The sequence below is a fragment of the Lolium perenne genome, chromosome 4, assembly GCF_019359855.2.
Source record: "Lolium perenne isolate Kyuss_39 chromosome 4, Kyuss_2.0, whole genome shotgun sequence".
Lineage (NCBI taxonomy): Eukaryota > Viridiplantae > Streptophyta > Magnoliopsida > Poales > Poaceae > Lolium > Lolium perenne.
The window spans coordinates 350,914,246-350,937,131 of NC_067247.2; positions in this window are offsets into that span (position 1 = coordinate 350,914,246).

A 22,886-nucleotide genomic window follows, 5' to 3' on the forward strand; every position below is an offset into this window, starting at 1 on the left:
TTCTTTTTATCGTTTACCTACTCGAGGGCGAGTAGGAACTAAGCTTGGGGATGCTTGATACGTCTCCAACGTATCTATAATTTCTGATGTTCCATGCTAGTTTTATGACAATACCTACATGTTTTGCTCACACTTTATAATGATTTTATGCATTTTCCGGAACTAACCTATTAACAAGATGCCGAAGTGCCAGTTCATGTTTTCTCCTGTTTTTGGTTCCAGAAAGGCTGTTCGGGCAATATTCTCGGAATTCGACGAAACAAAAGCCAAACATCTTATTTCACCGAGACGGAACAGAACAACGAAGGGAAGCCGGAGAGGAGGCCCAGGGCCTCCACACCATAGGCTGGCGCGGCCTAGGAGGGGGGTGCGCCGCCCTATGGGGTGGGCCCCCCAGGCACCCCCCTTGCGCCGCCTCTTCGCCTATAAAATCCCTCGCGACCTAAAAACTCGATACCACCTGACGATATTCCACGAAGAGTTCCGTAGCCGCCGCCATCGCGAAACCAAGTTTCGGGGGACAGAATCTCTGTTCCGGCACACCGCCGGGACGGGAAAGTGCCCCCGGAAGTCATCTCCATCGACGCCACCGCCTCCATCATGCTCCGTGAGTAGTTCCCCCATGGACTACGGGTTCTAGCTGTAGCTAGTTGGTACTCTCTCTCCCATGTACTTCAATACAATGATCTCATGAGCTGCCTTACATGATTGAGATCCATCTGACGTAATCGGTGTTGTGTTTGTTGGGATCCGATGAATTGTTACATTATGATCAATCTATCTATATAAGTTTGTGAAGTTATTGTTGCTGCAACCTTGTTGTGTTTAATGCTTGTCACTAGTGCACGAGTGGCATGATCTTAGATTTAAGCTCTATAATTATTGGTTAGATTGTATCTACAAGTTGTTTGCACATGTCTATGTCCGGAACCCGAGGCCCCAGAGTGACAGCAACTAGGATAACTGGAGGGGAAGGCTTAGATATGAGGATCACATGTTTTCACCAAGTGTTAATGCTTTGCTCCGGTGCTCTATTAAAAGGAGTACCTTAATTACCAGTAGTTTCCCTTGAGGCCCGGCTGCCACCGGCTGGTAGGACAAAAGATGTTATGCAAATTTCTCATTGCGAGCACGTATGACTATATATGGAAAACATGCCTACATGATTAATAATCTTGATGTTCTGTCTTAATGCTATTTCAATCCTATCAATTGCCCAACTGTAATTTGTTCACCCAACACTTGTTACTTGTTATTTGAGAGATACTACTAGTGTAGATAGCTGGGAACCCCGGTCCATCTTTCATCATCATATACTCGTTCTATATGTCATTGGAAGTAGTATCAACTATTTTCTGGTGCCATCGCCTATGTGTTCTTTATTCTGCCGTGTTATCACATTATTGCTCTCATATTACTGTTGTTTTCACATCACCCCTGTTACTAGTGCTTTTCCAGGTGCAGCTGAATTGACAACTCAGTTGTTAAGGCTTATAAGTATTCTTTACCTCCCCTTGTGTTGAATCAATAAATTTGGGTTTTACTTCCCTCGAAGACTGTTGCGATCCCCTATACTTGTGGGTTATCAGCGTGTGCGGCCTCGGGGCCGGTGTGTTGTGTTTGGGCTGTCTTTTTTCGGTTCTCGCTAGTGTGCGTGGTCTCGGGACCGGTGTGGACGTCGGAGCGGCGGCTCCGAGAGCTTTTGTTTTGAGTGTTGCCATTTCTTGCTAGGGAGGAAGTATCATCGGCTCGCGTGGTGCGCGGCCTTGGGGTCGGTGTGTGGCGTTTGGGTTGTATGGTTTTCGTCCAGTTTCCCTTATAGCCAAATTTCCCGCCTCTTAGTGAATAGGCTCCTGCCGGTTGCTCCAAAAAAAATATTATTAAAATATAATATTTCTACAAAAAGTTAAGATATTAATGAAAAATCAAATAAAAAACAAATTAAGTTGCAACCTTCTAGGTTTCGAACCAAGTAAGATAGGCCAAGGTATTTGTAGGTTACCAACGCAATGAGACCAAGTCAATAGCCGCACAAGCCGCCCCTGATTTTCTTTCCCCATACGGATCTCTCTCAAAAGGAAATTCCCCAGATCTCCGTCTCGCCTCTATCCACGGACTCCGCCAGTACCCCCGAGTCCCCGACACCACTAGCATCCGCCGCCAATCACCGTTGTTATCGTCCATTAGCTCACATCCCACCGTCTGTCGCGTCTCACCTAAGTGGACATCTGGAATGAGCACACCACCCATTTTTGTTGGTTAGTGGGCATAAAGTCATTTCGGCCTCAACTCCGCCTTAGGATCATTCCTAGGCGGAGGAAAAGCATACACAAAGCACACATGATCATTTTTTACCTAGGTCCAGGCAGCCCTTCGGCGAATAGCCCTACATCCTACTTTGGTGGATTATATGATGCACAAAGTACAAAGGTGATGAACTCTCTGGTGTCGGGAGGACGCTTTGATAAGCTCCTACACCTCCCAGTCTTCCTCTTTATTTTCCTCACTCTCTCCAGCTCAATCTTGGCCTTAATGTTGTCAAGAACAAGGCTCTAGCTCTCTTTCGCTCCTCTCTTATCTCTTCTCTTGATCGAACCAAATTTAACCTAACTGAATCGAACCCAAACTGTCCCCAAAAAACTCTCCTGTCTCCAGTTGATCTATGGCTTATATACCTCCGGAGGTGGCCTCAACGGCTCGCCCGAGCACCGCCCAAGAGTGTTGCCGGTGTGTCAGTGTAATGGGATCCAGGGCCAACACGATTACACAGCGGCGCGCACGGGCCCCAACCCACGACCTCCAGGATACTTCTATGGCAAGATACACATGGATTACTTGTGGTAAAACCTGTGCAACAGTGCTAAAGTTTACCTTGTTACGTAGGACAACCGGTGGATAACAAATGCTCCCACACTAACACAAGTCTGGACGAGCAGACAAAACGTGGAGAACAAGACAAACGGAGCCAAGAGCTGCCCTTGGTCTCCTCCCGGGAGCATCTCCTGGGGAGAGACTAATTGCACGGAAGCGGATCCTCCGAGCCAAGGCGTGGCCCGGACGGCCCCGGGAAGGGCTCAGAAGCCCCCTCTTCTTGGCCAGGCGAGGCCAGGGAGCAGGGGACAACTAGGATCGATGTGACACGTCAGGACTTGCGTGGGGAATAGGCGAGGCGCCCGCACCCCTGCGTGCCGTGGGGAAGAGGCCTGCGCCGCGGACAGGAGTGACAGCTCGCTGTTCGAGCTGTCACGCCATCATCAAGCGCATCAGTGCACCGCACGTGGCGATCCATTGGCCACGCGCACCATCCACCTGCACGTCACCCGCGTGGCTCCATCCGATTGAGCCCGGGAACGCTCTTGGGCATTTCCCCGGCGAGCTGTTGTGATCACCTCTGGAGGGGAAAAAGTCCAAAACAAACCTTAAACTCATAGCGAACCTCCAACTCTCAATCCCTAAAATTGACACTCTAAACTTGTCAATCCCAGTCTATTTTAAACCTTTGACTTGTTTGGCGCGGGGGAAAGACAACCCTAGCTGGGATTGCAGGCTTCTCTCAATGACAGTCGGACCCACCTATCATATTCCTCTTCCCCAACCGCTCACGTTGACTCGTCTAGTGATCTGGTCAAATTGGGAGAAGCCGTAGGTATTATTGTGGGTCAATCCATTGGGGAGTCGGGTACTCGACTAACATTAAGAACTTTTCATACTGGCAGAGTATTCACCGGGTACTTCCGTTCCTCCCAGATCATTTTACTGAAACTTTATTGTCATGTGTTCTACAAATAATTAGCCGAAAGGATCTTACACCTGCAAAGATGAAGAACAAAAAAGAATACGGGTTGAGCTGAGGCTTTTGATTTTGCTTGTTTCTAGGATAAAGGGGAAGCTGAAGCAATACGCACTAATCTGATAAGAAATATTGTATTAAGCTAGTATTCCTCTCTATCCGATCAACATTATGTGTCCAAACTAACTTTATGTAAAATGTTTTTACTCAAAAAAATGCCAAAATGAAACATTTTTCTGTGATTATATAAAAATTACAGTGTTTCTCTTCAGGACAATTAAATCAGTCGGCTAATTCCCTTTTAGAAAAAATAGCAATTGGTGGGTTCCGTTTATAGCAAAGCTCTTACCTTCTCTATGTGTACAAAAGAAACATGGCAAGCCAACCTTCCTCTGTGTGTTCAAACGTTCCATTGTATTGTAATTAGCACCATACAAATTAAAAGGGATCAGAGGGACTAAAAAAAAAGTAAATGTAGCACACCGCTCTAAACACCAAATAGCACTACTTCTACCTCAGCTGACCAAATAACCACATATTAATTCATGACGATTGTAGTTAACTCTGAATATATTTACTGTAGCCTTCAAAAAATTGCACTTCTCTCTCAAATAAGAATTGGGTAATTTCAATTATGATATTCAACATATGAAACCCCAGAGACTTACACGGGATGTATATTATGTTCTTATAGTAAAACACCAACATATACGTACCAGTTACCATGCACACCCTGCAAGATGCTGGTATATATCTTGATCATAGATAACTACAGGGATCGATCTGCCTGCAGTTTCTATGCATGGCTAGCAGCTCCCTCTAGCATGCTCAGGTGGCTTGCACCTGCATGCTACTGCTTCCTGGAGTATCTACATGATCGCCTCCATACAGTCCAGGGATCCACACGTACGTCTCCATGGCCGGTAGAAGACGACGTGCGGTTGTACCCATGGGTTTCTACTCTTTGGAGGCTGGAGCACATCCGCTCTGTTTAGAACTTCAGATCCTGTTATGCTCGTCAATAGAAGAGAAAGGCTTGCTTACAAACCAAAAGAAGATGTCCTCGACCATCGCCTCATCGATCTGAGAGAAGGGACAGAAATCGCAGCTTACGTGCATTGGTCAAAGAGACCGAGTAGTTGAGATATATCTGCAGTCGTGGAGGTTTTTAATTCTATTGTGTTTAAACGTGGGAGATAAGGACTGCCTATGCGCAAATTGAGATCCACATAACGTGAGAGGAAGTTAATCAAGGCCGGTTATTTTGCTTTTATTATCAATAGCTTATCTACACCGTTGGTTGTTTGTTGTTTTAATAATACTAGCTGAATATCCGTGCGTTGCTACGGCCTTTCAAACGATTTGTTGGCATACGTTACATATAATGCATATATGAATAGTGATGTGTAAAAAATATAATCGCGTAATATTAAAAGTACACTTTGTAAAAATTGTATTCTTAGAAAACATACATTTTTCAATTCGACGTGATATGCATAGAAATTAAGTTCCAATTTTTTCTCTTAGTAATTAAGATTTACCTCAGGGATCCTAAAGATAAATTTCAAAATTATTATAAATATGCAAATTAATTTCAAAAGCCAATTCAATATGTACCTCCTTTGTTGTGTAGAACTCGGTTAGTTTTCATTCTGAAACATCGACATAATTCATTTGTGATCCATAGAAGTGAAACACATATTGAAATAAAATTTGCAACATGTATGTAAAAATATTATGAACTCGTACATTAAAACTTTTATTCATAGTTAGCACCATGTGTGCTTGATTTGACGATCTAGCACATACATCCCCCCTAGGCACTGTGGGTGATGATGGTCTTGACGTACCAGATCTAGGCCTTGCCGGTGTCATTGCACCAGGGAACAAAAACACGGCACCATAGCTAACCATTTGGTAAATGCAGCTTATGATGTCTATTTCGTCAAAGATTCTAGTTTAAATTCAAACTTGGTAAAAAAGGACCAGCATCGTTGTTTCTCGGGTGTAATGGAATTTCCGGTTTTCGGCGAGGTTTCGGATATTCTGGCACCCGTGATTACACGCGCCACCGCTGGAGCTGGGCACGACGCCACGCCACCGGATGCGTCGGCCGAGGCCACGACGGAGGCAAGTGTGAGCAGAGTGCTACCAGCCCCACTCACAGGAGACACATCGGGGCTCGTCCTAGTCGCCATCGCCCCTGTTAATAGCCAGCCTGGAGAAATCTGAGCGCCCCGTGTAGCATTGTGATGCCGACATCCCCAGTTTGGAGGCAGCGACGCTAACATCATTGACTGGGCCGAGTCGGCCGTGCTGAGGTGGACGATGGCGCCGTTGACAGGGTCAACACCAGGTAGTCGTGCTCATGTCTGCCGCCGCGGGATCTCCAGAACTATGAGGTAGTAGTTATTCAACATCTTCCACGAAAATCTCGCCATATCTTTGAAGCTGGTGGGAACCCTAGGTCACAAGAGGAACACGGACGGGAAGAACCATGGTCTAAGGAGAGGATTTTAAAGATGTGGAATTGATTTGTGGTACAGAATTGGCAGGTTCTCTTATGGTAAAATCGATGAACATGAATAAGAAACAAACTAAAACTAATTCAGATTCCAGAGACAGTACGTGCGCCTGTTGGACTCTTCGATGTGCAGCTCCTGGACGTGACCCAGGCAGACTCATGCAGTGACCTAGGGAGCGCATCCCGTACGTATAGGAGTTCTATTCAACTGATTCAGATTTCAGAGATGTACGTGCGCCTGTTGGACTCTTGGATGTGTCCGGACGAGCAAGGAGCGAACAGTTTTTTTCAGCACATCCGGTTTTTTACCAACGAAGGAAGACGGAGGAAATTAGACGGACGGGCATCGGGTTCTATTGACATACGATCGATCTTTTTTACATACGGACACCACATACTAAACAACGGAAACATTGGATCATGGGGATTGTGAGGATGAGGGCGCAGCCTAGGTTGTGCGCCAGGAGGAAAAACGACTCCTGGGCCGCTCACGCGAGGGCGGCTCCGGAGGCCACCCACCACCCCAAGAGCACCCGATCCCGATCTCCCACACCGGCCGCTGCCGCCGCCGATGCCGACGGTGGCGGCCATGCCTTGCTGTCGAAGGGCGGCGGGCAGGGATGGCGCGGCCCGTCGGGCTTCCTTCGCGTGGGGGGCTTGACATCGGGGCGGCGCAGGTGGAGTCGAGGCGGCGGGACGGCGGCGCTGGCCGGTGGGCGGCGCTTGCTGGCGCGCGGCAGGGAGGCGTGGAGGAGACAGTGTTGGGCGCGCGCGGTGGTGGGCCGGCGGCGGCGGATGGCAGCGCTCGCGTGCAGTCCTGCCTCTCGGTACCACGCCTGAGCGCTCGATCTGGGGACGACCTGGATCCCGATCTGGGCCAGCACGGGTCATCCCGTTCCATCTGTTAGCCGGAAGCCGGCCGGCGGTGAGGGGGCTGCTGGCCTGGCCAAATAATGGCGGTTGTCCTAGGGTTCCAAATCACGCCAAGATGAAGATCTGCCTGTTGCGAGTTCCCGTTGATCTGGCTGGAGTGTCGTGTTCCGGAAGGCGCCGTCGGCGAACTCCATTGGGCGATTCATACCCGGAGATTGCTGGATCGAGTGGGATTCGGTCGTGCGCACCCATGTTTTTACTCTAGCCGTTTGGTTACAGAGGGAGCGTTTCGAAGCTCTGCTGGCAGTTATTATCATGGAGCACGTTTTTCGTTCCGTGGTGCTGGCGGAGAATGACATGGAAGTCGAGATCTGTGGTCTTGCAATGGTGACTCGAGTCTTGGTGACGAGGAGGAATTGGCTTCGTGATCGGTGTCTTTGGAGCAGCGGCATGCGAGTGGGGGCGACTGCACAGGAGAAGTTCAAAATCTTACCTTTCAGGGTGAAAATCCAAGGTCTGGTCTTAATTGGTTGTGCCTGGCAATGTCCTTGTTGAAGGCATTGTTTTGAGAGTGAAGATTTTCTTCAGGGTGAAAACCTAAGATCTATGATCGGGCGACGACAGCGCTGGTGCACTGTTACCTTCTTGGAGGCGTCGCTTTTGGAGAAGCTGAACTTCTGGTGTTGTCATGGTGGTGTTAGTGCTGTTGTTTAAAAGATTAGATCATTGTAGCGGGGCTTTTCTTTTTTGGTAATTCTTCTTTCTTTTTTGGTTGTGTGCATCCGTAATGTCGCTAGGGCAGTGCGTTGTTGCAGAGGCTGGGTGTAATTGGTATCTCTGATATTAATATATACTCTTTGTCGAAAAAATGGGGATCGTGAGGATACAGTAAAGTCCTGAGCCGGGGGGACTCCTCTCGTCTCAAACTTGAAACTCGTATCTAGTCTGATACGTTTTTCTTTAATAGGCTGTCACATCTTTTATCTCTAAATAGGAGAACCCCACTAAAGGATTTTTCTCAACATGCAAGCCTCCCACATCATCAAGCTTCTACTTGGTCCACATCATCTAGCCATCCACGTCATCGAGTCATCCATGGCTACCCTTTCCACGAGTACCCTCACTAGTGGAAAACATGCCTAATGTCGCGGGTCGTATGACCCTTTTGTCGCGGGCGGCAAGCCGCGATAAGGGAGGCGCGACAAAAGGTCCCCCTTTTGTCGCGGGTCGCTTACGACCCGCGACATAAGGTCCACCACGTGGCAGTTGCGGGGCGCGCAGGGGACATGCACCACCCGCGACAAAAGGCCCTCTACGTGGCGGGCGCACAACGCTGCTGCTTTAGGGTTTGAGAGGTGCAGCACCCCCCCCCCCCGCCACCGACCGCCTGTTATTTCATTTTTTTCATTCGAAAATAAAAGTTGGATATATTTGTACGCTACTAGAAGTGGTACACGTTCATTCATTCTATATATAGATCGATCAAACAAATATTGGAAGCAAAAGTCGATTCCCCTTACATGTATATTCCCCTTACATATATATATACATTTAGCTCACGATCGACAAGCGGTACTAACGACCGTCTATTTGGAGGTAGAGCATCTATTTGGACTAAACAAGCCTTTGTTGTTTAGTACTTCTCTAACCAAAAGTCCCGCCAGTTCCTCCGCAATTCCTAGTAGGTGTTCCTTTGGTTGGAGTCTGTCCCGCATGTAGTCGACCTATATACGAAAATGAGATGAGTATGACTATATCAATCTTGATAACGAAATATTGACGATAATAAATAAAGTTGTGAGTGTTATTGCTTACGTTGAATTTATTGTTGTTCTGCCTCTCAGTGGTTAACATGCGAATGGACTCGCAAACGTAGTATCCACATAGATTCGTCCCTTGTGGCTGCTGAGGGCACGGTACAGGAGTAAATGTTAGCTTCTCTGCCCAGGTACTCTGCTTATGATGGTTCTTGAAAGCTGTCCAAGCCCTGCCAGGCAAAAGAATGATTGAATGAGTGGATAATTACTTGATATCTCACGAAAGATATAGCGCGGCGATGAAGGAAATTACACTTGGAGCAACTTCTGCAAGTCGCTGAACCCGTCCACGCCTCTACTCAGTGGGTCTCTTACTTCAACTATTCCCTTATCAGGTTGAATGTCTAGTAGAATCCAGTGGAAGCTGCACATGTTATATACATCAGGAATTACATTTAACATCGAGTAAGAAAAATTGGATGTGCATAAAAGATCATTAAGACTCTCACTCGTAGTTGTAAGGAAACAATATTGAATCAAAGAAATATTGCTCCCCCAAAAACCTTAGTAGGTTTCCCCCCGTATCTTCGCGGTTATGCTTTACCGTTTCAACATGTATTTTATCTGGGTCCATAAACCCAATATTGATAATATTATTACTTTTGCATTCACTGATCTTCAGTCTGCATAATAGAGAACACATAAGATATAATGAGTATATGCAATGAGAACGAACATGAACTGAATGAAAATGAACTTATATGTAGTTAAAAACTTACAAGCAATAGCAACTCATGAGAGATTTGTCGAGGGCTTCTAAATTGAATAACTGCCAGAGTTCATTCATCTCAATATGGATCTCCTCCTTTCGGTAGTAATATTCCCATGGTATAGTCGCCACGATGTACATTATGTTCTCTTTGCATGCATCAAGGTACCACTGATGCAAATTCCGCATATGTGTTGGCAGTTTATGCAGCTGCTCTGTGCTGACCAAGTCGGCCCCGTAGACAAATTTAGGAGCTATATCAGCAGTGGGTAGTGCAACATCTGCTGCATACATCAATTCCTCCACGGTAACGTCACAGGCAGCAGCTAGCTTTGCAGCTTCTTCCATATCGAAACCACCCTGATTGTGGTACAGCTTGGAAACATTAAACACTTTGAGTGCTGGGATCGATTGTTTGGGCTGATCTCCGAGGAGGGGAACTTCCTTTCTCTTTTTTCCTTTTGTCGTTTGCTTGGCCTTGAGGGGTGCAGTTGTTGAACTTGACTTCTTCTCGGCTGCACTTCTAGCTGATGATTTGCTCGTGGTAGCAATATCCTTCTTCTTACCCTTGTCATCCTTGTTCTTCTTAGCCTTTTCATTCTGGCTCTTGTCATCAATTACCCTCGCAAGGTGGCGTGTATAGTCATCCTTCTTCTCGTGTAAGTCATATTGCGATGGTGTGTTCAGAAAAGAAGTAGCATATGCTATTTGCTTCCCGGTGTATGGCTCTGGCGCTGGAGGTTTTGGCTTATGGAAATGATCATAGTTGTGTTTCGCAACAGCGGCCGCATTTTCCTCGACAGTAAGATCCCAAGGACGGGGGGGGGGGGGGGACCTTTGGTACTTTTGGGAGGGGCGACATCTTGCGGATAGGACTCTTGAAACGCTTCCGGGGTGCATTCCGAGTCTTAGTGGGCGGAGGCGGCGGCGCTGGAGATGGAGATGGACTACAGATGTCGTGGTCGACGTCGTACCCATGGGGTGATGGTGGCGACATGTGATCAGTAGGAGGAGGTGATGGTGGCCTGCGATCATCTGGAGGAGGTGATGGTGACCTGCTCGGACGACTGGTACTAGGGGCTACCCAGCCTGGCAGCCTGATGTTCTTCTTTTCCCAGAGAATGATTTCTCCCAGCACCTCTCTGAGTGTAAGCCCCCCATCACCTCCAGGGATTTCGAGCTCCAATGTCTCCCACGATGGTACAACTGAATCCACCCCGACACGAGCATAGCCAGCTGGAATCTCATTGCCATGCCATGTTGACGGCTCACCTTCAGGTCCAAATGCAGGTAAGACATAGCCGACCGCCACCTTAACAGACATGTTCCTGAACACCACATGGAGATCACAAGGTGTTTGCTCCTTGATTCCATCCACGGGGTCGCCAGGACCGCCATCTATCATCCGTGTAGTAGGGGCCTCCGAGTCGGCCACGCTGCTGTCTCGTCGCTGAGATATGCCAGCGGTATTATCTGGCTGGCGCTGTCCTTTTAGTTCATTTATCTCCCGCTGCTGCTGCTGAATCTCCCGCTGCTGCTGGTCAAGTTGGCGTTGGAACTCGGCCATCCGGTCATTCTGCACCTCCAGCTCGCGTTTTTTAGCTCTCGCTCGGCTTCTATAAGTCTCCGCGTCGGCCGGAAACCCAAGCGACCACGGAACACTAGGGCCGAAGCCTCTTGTTCGTCCTCCCTTCTCAGGATTACCGAGGACAAGCGTCAGCAAGTCTTTCTCTCTATCGGGAGCAAACTTTAGTTTTCCCGCCTTTATTTATGTCGTCACTTTAATCCATTCTTCCCTGGGTACCCTAACCCTGCTGTCACTTTCAACAATGTTCCCTATCTTCATATCATACTCACAGCCATGCGCGAGGAACCAATTTCGAGCCCTAATGTCCCATCCTTCTCGCGTGGGTTCTGGAGTGATCCCCTTCCGCTCCATCTCAGCCTCTTGTGCATCCCACTTAGGCATGGCTACTTCGTAGCCCCCTCGCCCCTTATGATGGTGATATTTCTTCTCGCTTGCATTCTTCTTGTTTTTCTTGGACAGGTTCACAGCCTCCTCTGATTCTTTGTACTTCACAAAATCTTCCCAATTATGCTAGTGCTTCGCTAGGTAGTTTTCGAATACTGGAGGCTTCTTCTCGGCCTTATAAGCTTTCCATAACCGGTTCTTATACGCTCGGAAAAGTTCCCCCATCTTCTTAAGAGCCCATTTCTTCACTAGCGCCCTCTGCTTGGCATTCTCAGAGTCCGATCCCAAATTTGGCAAAGTGAAATGTGACATGAGGTCGTCAAAAAGTGTGTTCTTGTACCTATCGGCAACCTGATCTTCGGACACATTCTTGGTCTTGTTCCATTCTCTAACAGTGATCGGGATATGATCTCTAACCACAACTCCGCACTGATTCTTAAATGTCACTCTGACACTCGCGGGTGCCACAGGTTGGCCTTCCGGTGATATAGCTTCAATGTTGAAGTGGTCTTTTTTGCCCAGTCTCTTTGCCGGGCCTCGTTTGTCCAACTTACCTTCGGAGGCCTAAGAGAATAAAAATCAGTTAATTTATATACATATGTACATATAGAATTCCATTAATGCATCTATACTAATCGTATACCTCGTCATCACCGGAGCCGTCGGCTTCTCCATCACCAGAGCCGTCGGCTTCTCCATCACCGGAGCCGCCGGCTTCTCCATGATCACCGCAGCCGCCGGCTTCTCCATGATCACCGGAGCCGCCGGCTTCTCCATCACCATCGCGGATTATGTTCGCGAAAATGTCTTCCTGTTCCAAGTCCCGTTCGAATGGATCCATTGTTTCTGCAAAAAATTAAATCGATAAGTACATGTTCTAACCCTAACCCTAATCAAACACTAACCAAACCCTAACCCTAACCACATATGGGGTAGGCTCAAGGAGGGGAAGTCTCGGCGTGGAGCAGGGAGAAGAGGGCGGCGCGTGTTTGCGAGAGGGAGAGGGGTGTCGGCACGTGTTTGCGAGAGGGAGAGGGGTGTCGGCGCGTGTTTGCGAGAGGGAGAGTGCGCGTGTTTGCGAAAGGGAGAGGGGTGTCGGCGCGTGTTTTCGAGAGGGAGAGGGCACGTGTTTGCGAGAGGGGGAGGGTGCCGGCGACGGGTTTTTGCGAGGGGGGAGGGGTGACATGGGCATACCCTTCGGGTACCCATTATTAGTATACCCGGCTCGGCCCAAGATGGAGAAGACCAAATATGGAGAATGCCCAACAAGGCAACCCGAAGAAGTAGTCGACTAGGACTCTTGTAAAACCCTAGGCTGGTTGCATATATAAAGCTAGCCAGGGCACCCGAAATAGAGAGGGCAACAAATAGACAAAATATAGACAACATAGCTCCGCCTATGGCGGCACCCTGTAAACACATCTATGATCATATACTGGATTGCTAGCAGCACGTAGGGATCCTCCACCGAGGGGACCCGAAGTTGGGTACGTCGTGTGCCTAATCTCGTCCCCGGAATCTCCATCGTCGCTCTCTCCCGAAACCCTAGTCTATAATACGTAGGCATTGCCGAGGTATTCCCTCGTCAAGGGGGTCGGCGTCGGTTGTTTGGCGCCACTAGGGTTTTTGCGAGGGGGGAGGGGTGGAGGAGTCGTCTACTAGGGTTTGGCGTCGGTTCCGAAAGTTACGAAACTGAATATCTTAAAACTAATTACTAAACAAAAACATAAACTAATTAACTAAATTATATAAAAAAATTCAATTCTAAAACAAAATACCCAACTAATTAACTATATATACTAAAATACCTAACTAATTAATTAACCAACTACAAATACCTAACTAATTAAACTTAACTATATATATAATAAAATACCTAACTAATTAACTAAGTAGAAATACTAATAACTAGTTACATAAAAAATACCTAACTAATTAACTAAGTAGCAAAATTAAACTAATAACTAGTTACATAAAAAACTAAAAAAAAAGGGCCGGGCCGGCGGCCGGCGGCCGGCTACCTTCTGTGGGCGGCGCCGCAGAGGGAGGCTGCCGAGGGAGATGGCGCGGCAGAGGCCAGCGGTGCGGCGGCGCGCAGAGGCCGGCGGTGCGGCGGCGCGGCGGAGCGCGCGACAGATCTAGGCCGGCGGCGCGGCGGAGCGGCAGAGGCCAGCGGCGCGGCAGAGGCCGATGGGGAAGGTGGCTGCGGCGGCGGCCGGAGGCGCAGAGGTGGCGGGGGTGGCGCCGGAGGAGCTCGAGGCGGCGACGGCGGAAATTTTGGCAGCCTGGCGGCGCAAAAATCCTAAGTGAATGGCCTCCGGGTGTCGCGGGTGGGGGCTCCGCCCGCGGGGTTAGGTATTTATACCTAACACCTTTTGTCGCGGGTGGTGGCACGACCCGTGATAAAGGCCCCCTTTTATCGCGGGTCGTGCCACCACCCGCGATAAAAGGGGGGTCCTTTTATCGCGGGCCGTGGCTCGACCCGCGACAAAAGGGGGTAGGAGCTGATCCGTGGCACAGCCCATCCAACGGCTCTGGACGTTTGAATCCAACGGCCTAGAGCCGTTGGATGGTCTGTGCCACGGATCAGCTCATCTCACCCTCTTCACCCCTTTTCTTTTTTCTATTTTAAATTAATAAAACTATTATTTCAATAACTTTTGAATGGTAACTCAAATACAAATGTTTTATATATGAATATTGATCAGAAAAAACTAATGAACATGAATATGACATCCATATACCTATTCCACGTGCCGCCGTGCCACACGTGTCGCGTCCCCGTGCCCCGTGTCGCGTCCCGTCGACGCCGTCGTCCAACAGGCGCCACCGTCGGGCCGTCGCCGCCTTCGAGCTCGAGAACCCGAATACAACTTGGACCGAAAACGACCCTCGGTGGGATGACATTTGGACGGAGACAACCTCCGACGACGATTAGAGACTAGACTAGTAATTTATCTATTTTATTGTAATTTCAATAAAGTCGTTGTCGGTTCTATTAGTTTAAATTTAGTTTATAAAGTCGTTGTCGGTTGTTTTTGTTCAATAAAGTGGTTGACACGAAATTTATTACGATTGAACTGAAATTAAAGTACAGAGCTCAACTGAAAAATAAGATACATGGCCAGATTCGAATGTTGGAGCCATTCAATCATAGTCGTGCCTAGCCCTATAATAGTCGCCACTGTAGTCATCATAGTCGCCGACGTCATCGTCGCTAGCATCGGGGTCGTGGTTGTCGAACCTCGGCGGATGACCACGCGTGGGCTGGGATTGAGGGTAGCACAGGCGGGGGCCACGATAGGCCATGACGCTCTGGAGAGTCCGGCCGCGCCACCACATCCGACGGCCGGCCTCGTTGAAGTTCGAAGGAGGCGGGCCGTCCTCCTCGTACCTGGCAACCGCCCTCTCACGCCGATTGATGAAGAAACTGTCCCAAGTCGGGCTGTAGTCGGGATGCCACTGGGGATTCCTCCGCTGCTCAGGCGTGAGCTCGAAATAGTAGTGGTTCGTGATGGCCATCTTGCGTGGCACACCTACAGGGATAGGAGGGACCGGTACGCCTCCGACGCTCAGCAACCAGCCGGTCGGGACGCGGTAGCCGGGCGGGCAGGGGTAGTTCGAGGCGCAAAGCGCCTCCGCCTCCCGGGGTGTTAGACATACGATGGAAGCCATGGGAGAGAGTGATGAGGTTTGCAGATATGAGTCCAAGCCTACATATATATAGTGGAAAAATGGCAGGAATGCGGGAAGAAAATAGGCGGGAACGAAGTGGCGCGCGAAACTTTCATCCCGGGTGGAGGCTCAAACCGGGACAAAAGACTGGGGGAGGCTTATCTAGGAGGGCCTTATCCGGGGGGATGATGTGCGGGTAACCTTTTGTCACGGTTGGTGGCTGCAACCGGGACTAAAGCTGTCGGCAGGATAAGGACGCGTGGGCGGACGCACTGCTCGATGAGATAAAGCATGTAGCGCACGACGTCCTGTCGAAGGAACAAGACAAAGTAGAAGCGGTGCCGTGCCTATAAAAGGAGCATCAATACGCCTTGCCAAGCAGATCAACAAGCCAAGCACAGTTTCATTCCCATGGATGAAGGAAAGGGTTGGGAAATCTCCCGTGGCGCAGCTTCTCGAAGATGTCGTTGGTGCACACGCCCTACGGCATCTTCGGAAGCTGCTCCTCGAAAAAATTTCCCTGCAAGCCCGTGAAAGACTCCCATGAACCTCTCGAAGGGGAAAGGGTTCTCATTATTACATAAATGTAGAGATTGTGTCTTGCGAACTATATATGAAGAATACATTATTACATCACCATCTAGTGTTGTGATCTTCTACGGCGTAGCCATGGAGAATCTTCATCATTTAGTAAGATGCTTGGGTCAATTTTCACCGTGAAGGGCGGAATTTCTTTAAACTTATTATAATCTTCTGACATGTCTGTCTTGTCATCCACTCCCACGATGTTTCTTTTCCTCGAAAGAACTATGTGGCGCTTTGGCTCCTCAGTTGATGTATTCTTTTGTTGATTTCTTTTTCTTGATTTGCTAGACATGTCCTTCACGTAGAAACCTTGAGCCACCTCGCTGGCTAGGACAAATGGCTCGTCCCGGTAAGCAAGATTGTTGGGATCCACTGTTATCATACCGTACTTATCGTCAATATGTATACCGCTGAGCTTCACCCATTTGCACCGAAACAAAGGGACCTTAAAAGTGGGACCATAGTCAAGTTCCCATATCTCCTCTATGTATCCATAATATGTGGTGGTCTGCCCATTCTCGTCTTTTGCATCGAAGCGGACACCGCTGTTTTGGTTGGTGCTCTTTTTATCTTGGTCGATCGTGTAAAATGTATTCTCATTTATCTCGTACCCTTGGAATGTACATATGTTTGAAGATGGTAACCTGGCCAACAAGAACAGCTGCTCCACAACAGATGGGTCATTAATGAGATGTCTTTGCAACCAACTGCCGAAGGTATTCATGTGTTGACGTGTAATCAAGGACTCGGGCTGGCCCGGGTTTATTTCTCGTAAAGCATTCTTATGTTTCTCGATGTACGGAGCCACCAAGATGGAATTGTATAGAACTGTGTAGTGTGCTTGATTGAAAGAAATCTTGTCCCTGCACACCGTTGCTTTCCTTCCTAGTGTGCCTTTTCCAGTCAGCCTCCCCTCATACCGAGATTCAGGAACACCAATCGGCTTAAGGTCAGGAAGAAAGTCAACACAAAACTCAATGACCTCCTCAGTTCCGTAGCCCTTTGAGATACTTCCTTCCGGCCTAGCTCGGTTATGAACATATTTCTTTAAGACTCCCATGAACCTCTCGAAGGGGAACATATTGTGTAGAAATACAGGACCGAGAATTCTAATCTCTTCAACTAGGTGAACGAGGAGGTGCGTCATAATATTGAAGAAGGATGGTGGGAACAACAACTCGAAGCTGACAAGACATTCGACCACATCTTCCTGTAATCCTGACAAAGTTTCTGGATCCATTACCTTCTGAGAAATTGCGTTGAGGAATACACATATCTTCACAATGGCTAGTCGAACATTTTCTGGTAGAAGTCCCCTCAATGCAACCGGAAGCAATTGTGTCATAAGCACGTGACAGTCATGGGACTTCAGGTTCTGGAATTTTTTCTCCTTCATATTTACTATCCCCTTTATATTCGACGAGAAACCAGACGGAACCTTGATACTGAATAGGGCTTCAAAAAAGATCTCCTTCTCTTGTTTGGTAAGAGCGTAGCTGGCAGGCCCTACAAACTGCCCTGGATGATTGCCGTTTCATCCTTTATGACGTTCCTGGTGCTCCCGTGCTTCTAGTGTATCTTTTGTCTTTCCATACACGCCCAGAAAACCTAGAATATTCACACAAAGATTCTTGGTCAGGTGCATCACGTCAATTGCAGAGCAGACTTCCAGGACTTTCCAATATTCTAGCTCCCAAAAAATTGATTTTTTCTTCCACATGGGCGCGTGTCCGTCAGCGTCTTTCGGAACAGGTCGACTGCCTGGACCCTTTCCAAAGATAACATTTAAATCCTTGACCATGTCAAATATATCAGCACCACTACGGGGGATAGGCTTCGGACGGCGGTCTGCCTCGCCATCGAAATGCTTGCCTTTTTTCCTTAAGGGATGCTTGCGCGGAAGGAAACGACGATTGAACGGGTACACAACTTTTCTGCTTTTTTCCAAATATTTACTTTCAGTCTCATCTAAACAGTGTGTGCATGCATTGTATCCTTTGTTCGTCTGTCCTGAAATGTTACTGAGAGCAGGCCAATCATTGATGGTTACGAATAGCAACGCTCGTAGGTCAAATTCTTGCTTGGTGTGCTCATCCCACACACGTACACCTGGTTTGGCCCACAACTCCAAAAGTTCATCGACTAATGGCCTTAGGTACACATCAATATCGTTGCCCGGTTGCTTTGGACCTTGGATAAGCACTGGCATCATAATGAACTTCCGCTTCATGCACAACCAAGGAGGAAGGTTGTAGATACATAGAGTCACGGGCCAGGTGCTGTGACTGCAGCTCTGCTCCCCAAAGGGATTCATGCCATCAGTACTTAGACCAAAGTATAAGTTCCTTGCCTGACCTGCAAAATCCGGGAACTCTCTCCCGATGTTTCTCCACTGCCGACCATCAGCGGGGTGCCTCAACATCGTGTCTTTCTTACGTTCTTCCATGTGCCATCGCAACAACTTGGCATGCTCTTTGTTTCTGAACAAACGTTTTAACCGTGGTATTATGGGAGCATACCACATCACCTTCGCAGGAACCCTCTTCCTGGGTGGCTCGCCCTCAACATCACCAGGGTCATCTTTTCTGATCTTATACCGCAATGCACCGCATATCGGACATTTATTCAAATTCTCGTACTTCTCACCGCGGTAGAGGATACAGTCATTAATGCATGCATGTATCTTCTGCACATCTAATCCTAGAGGGCAGACAAGCTTCTTTGCTTCATATGTACTGACGGGCAATTCGTTATTTCTTGGAAACAGCTTCTTTAATATTATCATCAATTTCTCAAATCCCGAGTCAGTCACACCGACCTCTGCCTTCCATTTCAGCAATTCCAATATGCTACCCAGCTTTCTATGTCCATCTTCACAACCTGGGTACAACAATTTGTGGTGGTCCTCTAACATCTTATCGAACTGCAACCTCTCCTTATCCGTGGCACAGTCTCTTCTTGCATCAGAAATGGCCCGACGAAGATCATCATCAACAGGATCATCTGATGCCTGTTCTTCACCTCCTTCTTCTTCATTGTCGTCCATTGCGGTATCATCGCATTCAGAGAACATAGATCGGTACTGGTCATCGTTATCTTCTTCTTCATCGCCGTCTTCCATCATAACCCCTTCTTCTCCGTGCTTGGTCCAAACATTATAGCTGGACATGAATCCAAACCGAAGCAGGTGGCTCTTAATGTCTCTTGAGCAAGAGTAATCCTTCTCATTCTTACATTTCAGACATGGACAACACATAAAACCTTGCTTCGACTTGTTGGCCTCGGCCACAAGCAGGAAAGAATTCACGCCCTCTCTGAAAGCGGGAGCACATCGGTTACCGTACATCCATGGATGACTCATCTGCATCATAAGTGTATCAGATGCAATCACCTTGCTAAAATTAGTATTGTACGGACTATGTATATACGAGAAAATAGTTGCTAACCTTTTAGGATCAAAAAGAGGAGAAATATTATCAAATAAAATCAAGTGGCATCCCTCACAAGCATTCCATCAAACACCTCTTGTGCACATCAAGAAAAAATGAGCTAGCATACACCTCCACCTTTCACCACCAAGGAAAAAAATGTAGGGGGAGGGGGGGGCTGGCTGCGTGTATATATAGGAATGGACCTTTTGTCGCGGGCCGTATTACGACCCGCGACAAAAGGGGTGCTGGCGGGAGGCGCCAGAGCACAGACCCCTTTTGTCGCGGGTTGTGATACGGCCCACGACAAAAGGGCGCGATAAAAGGCCCGGCTCGCTCCAAATGGTTTCGGGGCGACGTGGCCAGGCCATTTGTTGCGGGTGCAGGCACGCCCACGACAAAAGGCTCCCACGAAAGCCCTGTTTTCCACTAGTGCCTGTCAATTAATATCGAAGATTAAACTTCGGAACGAAGGAAAAAAAAACTCTGTTCATCTTCTAAGCAGGGTTCACTACGTCTTCTACTACTGGATTTCTAGAAAACAATGTGCGCCATTAAGTCTTTTTTGTATTCAGTAACGCACGTCTTCTCACCTCCACGCCAATCGCTATCAATAAAACCCATCTGGTAGTACTCGCATGGTCACTTCACTGTCCCCATCAGATCCACACAAACTTCCCTCGCCTCCACCATCCATCTTCCACTCTTCGCCGCATGGACGTCGTCTTTCTCCATTGGAAGGCCGGACACCAGCATTTGCACTTTATTAATCGAGGCCACCCTTGGCGCCCTCGGTTCTGATTGCATGGTCAGCCAGCGTGAAGATCAGCCCACATGGGCACATGGCGATGTAGCCTGAGAACATAGTTGTGCCGTCCCGGCTCACGGAGTCATTCTTCTCACTGGGCCTTTCTGTCCATCTCTCATATCTTGACTCACGTGTCACTAGTAGGAAAACGCTTATAGGTGGAGCTTAGTTCTGTGGCGCATCACCAAAAATGCGTCACAGAAAGTTATTGTGGCGCATCAGGCATGGTGCGCCACAGAAATAGCTTAATTTTGTGGCGCACCGGGGATCCATGCGCCACCGAAATTTGGTGGGGCCAGCCCCAATCATTGGTTTCACTATTTCTGTGGCGCACAGGATCATGTGCGCCACAGAAATAAGACATTCTGTGGCGCACTGGTCCTGGTGCGCCACTGAATTAAGACTTTCTGTGGCGCACGTGGGATGGTGCACCACAGAAACTACACATTTCTGTGGCGCACATGAGTTCCATGCGCCACAGAACTTTTTTTTGGCTCCCCACGCAACTCCACCCCCCCTCCCGCTGTGGATCGCCTTTTTTACCTCTGTAAAAAATTTAAAAAATAGATAAAAATTTCAAAAAATAAATTCCTTCAAGATGCCCATGTATTATGTCATCTTTTACCACTGAGAATTAACAAACAATAATTTCGACTTTTTTTCCAAAATTGCGTGGAAAAATCATCAAAATGGATTTCTGGTTGCATACGAACTCGAAAAAAAACGCATAATATATCAAAATGTTCCCACGGAAAATCTACATCCGAATTCAAATTCGAATGTAAAAAGTTACGAGCAGTTAAAGATTTTTTGCTGCAAAATACAAAAAAAAAGAAAAAAAATTCTGTGGCGCACCAAGTGCCCATGCGCCACAGAATTAACGTTCGAAATTTGAAATTTCTGGCGCCCACTTCTCCTTCTCTCCTCCATTTCTCCCCTTCTCCACTTCTCCCCTTCTCCCCTTCTCCGCTTCTCCACTTCTTCCCTTCTCCTCCTCTCCTCTTCTCTTCCTCTCCTCCACTTCTCCACTTCTCCTCTCTCCTCTCCTCCACCGGCGACCTACTCCGGCGACCTCCTCCGGCGACCACGACCAACACCTCCTCCGACGACCACCTCCTCCACAACAACCACCTTCTCCTCCTCCTCCGGCGACAACAACAACAACAACAACCACCACCACCACCACCTCCTCCTCTTCTACCACCACCACCTCCTCCTCTACCACCACCACCACCACCTCCACCTCCACCTCCTCCTATTCCACCACCACCACCTCCACGTCCACCTCCTCCTATTCCACCACCTCCACCTCCACCTCCTCCTATTCCACCACCACCACCTCCTCCGGCCGGCCTCATCCTCCACCCACCCAACCCATCCACCCCACCCACGCAACCAACCACCCACCTCCGGCGACCTTCCAGAAAAAAAAAATCGGATCTAGATCTGGCCGCCACTTTTTTTGAAATTTTAAAAAAAATTATGTGGCGCACCGGCGGTGGTGCGCCACAGAAATAAGACTTTCTGTTTCTGTGGCGCACCACCGCCCGGTGCGCCACAGAAATAAGACTTTCTGTGGCGCATGGGCAGGTGCGCCACAGAATCCTTATTTTTGTGGCGAGAATTCTGTGGCGCATCACCCATGCGCCATAGAATATTTTTTTGGTGCGCCACTGATGAGGTTTTTCCTACTAGTGTGTAGATTGAAGGTCGTTTTTTTCTTTGTACAAATCTAGGAGATTAGCAGTTTTTTTTCCAATCGAGATTAGCAGTTCACAGCCAGATAGGTTTAATATTGTATATGTTGTGAACTGTATATGTGGATTGCCTAGCCCTTTCCATCAGTTCGGACTTTTGGTTCAAGTGGCTAGTGCATGAAGCTTAACATGGTATCAGAGCCCCAGGTCTCAAGTTCAAATCCTGGCTTTCACATGGTTTTCGCAATTAAAGCCTAAAAATTGTTGTTGCCCCCTCTTTAGCCACCGCTAATGCTCTGTTTCGGTGTGCTCTTCTTCTTTCACGTGTTGACTTTCTCTTCTCCCGTCACACGCGAGTGGGGGTGTTGTGAAGTGTATATGTGGATTGCCTAGCCCTTTCCATCAGTTCGGACTTTTCGTTCAAGTGGCTAGTGCATGAAGCTTAACAGTATATTACAGATTTGTTGGCATCGGCCGCGGGTACTTTCTCACAAGATCGTCCTCCACTCCTCTCCATTTCTTATATTCATAGTAAGTATGCTATGGGCAATTGCATAACCATTATTGCGAGAGAGGACTAATCTGTTTCTTCCACATTCAACAGATAATTGCTGCAGCAATATGTCACTATTCGGTTTTAAGTATCCATTCATCATGGAGGTTAGTGAAGAAAAGGACTAATACACATGCAGTGCAGTCTTTTTCTACCACTCCCTCACCCGAGAGTCTTTTATTTGAACTAGATGACCCGTTGCGCTATCGCGCAAATGGCAGAATCTAACCTATAAATATTAGCTTATTTTAATATTAAAAATTATCTTGGAATTTAGCTGCTTTAGTATAACTGTAGACACACCATTTCATCGAGGCGTTGCAGTAAGATGACAATTTAGTAGTTTGGGAGCGGTGTTTTGACACTTAGAAATATATTTTCTTGGTAGAGGGAGCATACGTACCCGGGAGCCAAATTGAATTTCCGAATTTAGTACAATTTCACACTGTTTTTTT